Source organism: Dendropsophus ebraccatus, chromosome 2 (assembly GCF_027789765.1).
Source record: "Dendropsophus ebraccatus isolate aDenEbr1 chromosome 2, aDenEbr1.pat, whole genome shotgun sequence".
NCBI lineage: Eukaryota > Metazoa > Chordata > Amphibia > Anura > Hylidae > Dendropsophus > Dendropsophus ebraccatus.
This window is the reverse complement of record NC_091455.1, coordinates 47856708-47862707: the sequence shown is the minus strand read 5'-3', so window position 1 is coordinate 47862707 and position 6000 is coordinate 47856708.

Genomic DNA, 6000 nt, shown 5'->3' with positions numbered 1-6000 from the left:
CCTCGTAGCAATGGGGAAGTGTATACTGCTGGAGGAGAGATTAATGAGGGCCAATGCTTTTCCAATATGAACCAAGTGCTGGACGAGGTATCTAGGGTGTTGAAATATACAAATGAAGTTGTCTTGCAATTGGATAGTTTGAACTTAATTTGACTCTTTTTGCATTAAGGAAAGGGGATCATTTACACTACTGCAGCATAATCTAGCATCATCCAAACTGAAATGGTTGTGTGTTTTCGAAAACTTCTCTTTTCTAATATTAGTTAAAGTGTTATTCCAGTGATTGAATTTTTAAAGTGGACTCGGGATGCTTTATAAACATAAAAACAATGCCTGTTCAGTCAATTACTTGCTGCAAATGTTACCCCAATTAGTAAGTACTGGCTGAATGGGAAAGAAGCACTAGAAAGCAATAGGGACTGGCAGTAGTCAGAAGATTGGGGCAGGCGAGTATGCTTGTTTTTGTTTTTTTAGTTTAAAGCACCCTATGTCTACAACACAATGTTCTATTCTCTGAATTACCCTTTATTAGGACTAGTGATGAGCAAATATCCCGATGTTTAGTTTGGATCCCGAACACGAACATAGAAAAAAACTATTATGATCCGTTCATGCTCGCCGAACATTCATGAACAAATAATGAACATACAGTAGAAGCAAACATTTAGGTGCTGGGGCGTGGCTAAGTGGTGCTTTGGCCGTAAAGTCCCGCCCAGGTATCCCAATCCCAGATAATTATAACATCCACTTCAATAAAGACCTATTTCCTCCTTAAAAAAAAAAGAAAGAAACACTGATAATTTGACCCCCTCTATCAAGCAACAGTAGGTGGGAAGAAAAAAAAACATATATATATATATATATATATATATATATATATATATATATATAAATAATTATTTATTTTTAATTGTATTTTTTTTTTCTAGAGCTTGTTCACTACTGTCTGCACATTGTAAAGGCACAAGCATGTTTGCCTCATTGAGCCTTACAGGATGCTTGGAAAATATGCACTTAGTGCTCTTTGATGTTGCATTACTATAACATTAGGAGGATGGAAGCTTGTGAAAATGAAAACAAACGTCTAAACCAATAGTATCAAATGTTACACAATAAACTACATTTATCCTTTGAAAAGGAAGAGGAAAGAGGTCACCATAAGCTAAAATTCTAGCACATATTGTCTTCATACCTAAAAAATATCAGCAGATATGTTATTGAACACTGACAATTTACTACAACTTTGACTACAAAATATACTAACTGTTAATTACCAGCGAATAATAATTATACCCCATACACTGACAGCAACTTAAAGGGGTTTTACAGGATTGGAAATACAGCAGATTATTTTCGAAAACAGCACCGGCCGTGTCTGGTATTGCAGCTCAGTTCCCCTGAACTAAATAGAGCAGAGATGTAATATCACAAACAACCTGAGGGCAGGTGTGGCACCATTTGTCAGAGAAAATTAGTAAGTTTTTCTAATCCTGTAAAATGCCTTTAATAATAATTTCTAGGTCTCCACTAAAACAGGTCATAGGGATAGAAAGCAAACAGATTTCACATTTTATGACTATAAATGTTTATTTGGAAGAAAGGAATGATTTTTATTATGTTTTTGCAAACAAAAAATACATGGATCCTGCACAGCACACAATACCTAGGTTAGGTGGGTGCTCAGAACCTGACCCAAAAGAAGCAATTAACCCAAAACTAAAAAAGAAGGTCAGGATAAGTACCGGCACACCAACAATATAGTCAAAAATGAAAAAAATCTTTATTAATGTAAATGTGGCATACACGAGACAACATCGAAAAACAATTAAAACAACATATAACACTACACATGTTAATGTTAATAATAATAATAATACGGTCATAAGACCATGGTGAGCCAATGCAACTGTCCACTCCTCATACACCATTAAACCAAATAGAAATATGAGCCCTGATACCTATAATATATGAACAAGTAACTAGAGTAGGGTCGTGAAATATGATACCAATGCTGATGGCAATTTGCATATACTCCAGAATGTTATAAAGAGTGATCAGCTTAACAGCAATTACTTGCAAAGTCAATATTTGCCTAGAAAATGAACTTTATCCCCCAAAACACATTTCAACATCATTGAAGCCCTGCCTTAAAAGGACCAGCTAACATCGTTTCAGTGATTGCTCCATTAACTCAGGTGTGGGTGTTGATGAGAACAGGGCTGGAGATCAATCTGTCATGATTAAGTAAGAATGAGACCACTGGACACTTTTAAAGAAGTCTGGTGCTTGGCATCATTGTTTCTCTTCTGTTAACCATGGTTATCTCTAAAGAAACACGTGTAGTCATCATTGCACTGCACAAAAATGGCCTAACAGGTAAGAGTATCGCAGCTAGAAAGATTGCACCTCAGTCAACAATCTATCACATCATCAAGAACTTTAAAGAGAGAGGTTCCATTGTTGCCAAAAAAGGCTCCAGGGCGCCTAAAAAAGACCAGCAAGTGCCAGGACCACCTCTTAAAAGTGTTTCAGCTGCGGGATCAGGCTACCAGCAGTGCAGAGCTTGCTCAGGAATGGCAGCAGGCAGGTGTGAGTGCATTTGTACACACTGTGAGGCGGAGACTTTTAGAGCAAGGCCTGGTCTCAAGAAGGGCAGCAAAGAAGCCACTTCTCTCCAGAAAAAACATCAGGGACAGACTGATATTCTGCAAGAGGTACAGGGAGTGGACTGCTGAGGACTGGGGTAAAGTAATTTTCTCTAATGAATCCCCTTTCCAATTACTTGGGACATCTGAAAAACAGCTTATTTGGAGAAGACGAGGTGAGCGCTACCACCAGTCTTGTCTGATGCCAACTGTAAAGCATCCTGAAACCATCCATGTGTGGGGGTGCTTCTCAGCCAAGGGAATCAGCTCTCTCACAGTCTTGCCTAAAAACACAGCCATGAATAAAGAATGGTACCAGAATGTCCTCCAAGAGCACCTTCTCCCACCGTCCAAGAGCAGTTTGGCGATCAACAATGCCTTTTCCAGCATGATGGAGCACCTTGCCATAAAGCAAAGGTGATAACTAAATGGCTCAGGGAACAAAACATAGAGATTTGGGGTCCATGGCCTGGAAACTCCCCAGATTTTAATCCCATTGAGAACTTGTCAATCATCAAGAGACGGGTGGACAAACAAAGAACAACAAATTCTGACAAAATGCAAGCATTGATTGTGCAAGAATGGACTGCTATCAGTTGGATTTGGTCCAGAAGTTGATTGAGAGTATGGCAGGGAGAATTGCAAAGGTCCTGAAGAAGAAGGGTCAACACTGCAAATATTGACTTGCTGCATGAACTCATTCTGTCAGTATAAGCTTATGTTACTCATAATATGATTGCAATTATATTTCTGTATGTGATAAAAACATCTGACAAACACACATAAAAACCAGAGGGCAGCAGATCATGTGAAAATATAATATTTGTGTCATTCACAAAACTTTTGGTCATGACTGTACAGATGATACACGTGAAAAAACTGTGAGAATAGATGCATACTGTAAATAAATAAATAAGTCATGTATACACCAAACAAGTAGGAATGCAAAAAATAAAACAATATAGAAGCACAATGAGGGATAGTGCACAAAAATAAAAATATAACTGGATGCATGGTGTTGGGAGTGGAAAGAGACCAGGGTCCACCGTTGCGTCCAGTTAAGTCGACTTACTTAAGGGTCTTCCCAACATACTAAAACATCCTGCCTTTCTGCTGCCACCCCCAACCTCCTCTATGGCAACATAACTGCCATCCTGCTGTTCCACCCATACTGTGCCCACTGCTACCCCTTGTGCCCTCTAAACCTAGAACACTGCCCAATGCTATTAAAGGGGTACTCCAGCAAAAAGCGTTTTAACAGTAATTGAAACACATTACTAAGTTTTATACCTGTGTAATATGCTTCAATGACCTATCTGCCCCCTTCCCTATCTTTTCCCCCCTCAACCCCCAACCAGGAAGTGAAGTAAACTCATTCTTACCTAATGACTGTTGACCCCAGGCTGCTCTGTGGCAGCCATTTTTGACAATGACATCATCAAAGGGGAGGCGGGTCTAAGCCCTGTGAAGCCGGCCTCCCTTTGTCAGATGACTCAGGTTGCTCAGCTCTGATTGGCTGAACAAGCTGTAAGCCATCTAAAAGTTTTACAGAGTCAGTTAGACATAACAGGAGACAAAGTGCATCATGGGAAAGCCCAAACCAGGAAGTAAAGAAAAAATGAAGCCACCAACTGGAGTTTCAGGTACCTTCAAACGGAGACAGACTCCGGAGGGATGGTAAATGTAAAAACTATGATTGATTGATTGATTGATTGATTGATTGTTTTTTTTTATCAGTGCCGGAGTACCCATTTAAGTACTTCAAATAAATTAGATCCTGACCATCTTGATAAAAATGACAGCAGGAGAGAAACTGCAAATTAATGGGTCCCTGACTAAACTCAAACTTCAGTCAGACAGACTCCAGTCAGGAACATGTTAGGGATTGCTGTCTAGTGGCTGTCTATTTATGAGATAACTGTGTTTGCATGATATGTTCCCGAAGTAGGAACATAGCCTTATTCATAAACTGACACACCTGTCTCGCATAAACAGATGCCCTATACTGTCGTTCATGGACCTCTCTGACAGAGGCTGCTGCTTACTCCCCTTCCCCCGTCCCTACCCCCACAAACCTTTTTCCATGTCCCCTTCCTCACAGACTCCTTATGTTACTCCTATTACCTCCTCTTCCTCCCCCTAAGTTGTGCTGGAGCTACAGATGAAAGGACCTACTGTATGACCACATCATCAAAGGTCTTGAACTTCAAGCTGCTGATGGACTCTTTGTACAGCAATCAGCTACAGCAATCATTCTGGTCCTAGGTCCATTGTGTATCATGCCTGTCCAAGCAAGCATAAGGAATCGGCACAATACAACAATTATAACTCTTGTTGTGACTGATTACTGTTAGCTTTACAGCAGCATTTATATTGGATAGGTTTTTGAGCATGTGAGCATGCTTTGTGACCTTTGCGGAGGTCACTCTACAAAGAGGGTGAGGCTGAGCTGCTTTTGTCATATCGATATATTGGTGTCAACTTTCATTTTAATCCTATAGGTAATAATACAAAAGACACTGCTAGAAAGTAATCTATACAGAACAGAAAATGTTAGATTCATATTAAACCTCATGCCAGACTGAAAAAGACAGATTTTAGGATTATTTTGTAATATATTGTAGATAGTAAATTAGAAAACTAGAAAAAAGCATCAAAACTTTGTATACATTATGTTTAATTTAAAAAAAGCTTGATGTCTAATGGAGGTCAATATCCAATGGAGGGACAATATACACTTAAGACAGTAGGTGGGTTGGAATAACCTTTCTAAAAAACAGGTAGGTATTATGCTTGGCACAGTCCTCAGGCCATACAATCCCCATACATACTCAGTGCTGCCATGCTGGACATTCTCGTCTGACCCAGGTGGTTCTTTGATATAGCACTGATTGCATAGTTGTATAGAAGATATAAAGAAAGGTGGCACTCACCAAATTCTGTAGGGTCTTTTATTGCACAAAAACAATACAATGGGGACAGTGGCAGTAAAAAGATCAGTGGGTGCACTTCTTCCAGCCTAGTGATAATTTACATCTTTTCCACAATTATCTGGAATAACCATTAGTTGGCTTACTTCCAACCATACATGTAATGTATTTTTGACTTGTTTGTGCTACATCTCTTTGTCAAAGCCACTCCACCTGTTATCATACCCAATGGAAACATATCTAAAACTCATAATGTAGAGCAGTCACATCAGACAGTTGCCTCACACAAATTGCATCAACATTTTTGTGCACTTGCAATAGTAAATCTGAATTATTCTGTGCATGAACCACAACAGAGAAACAGCATGCAATAATTGGGCTACTGTACCCTTAAACACCCCCCCCCCCCACACACACACACACAC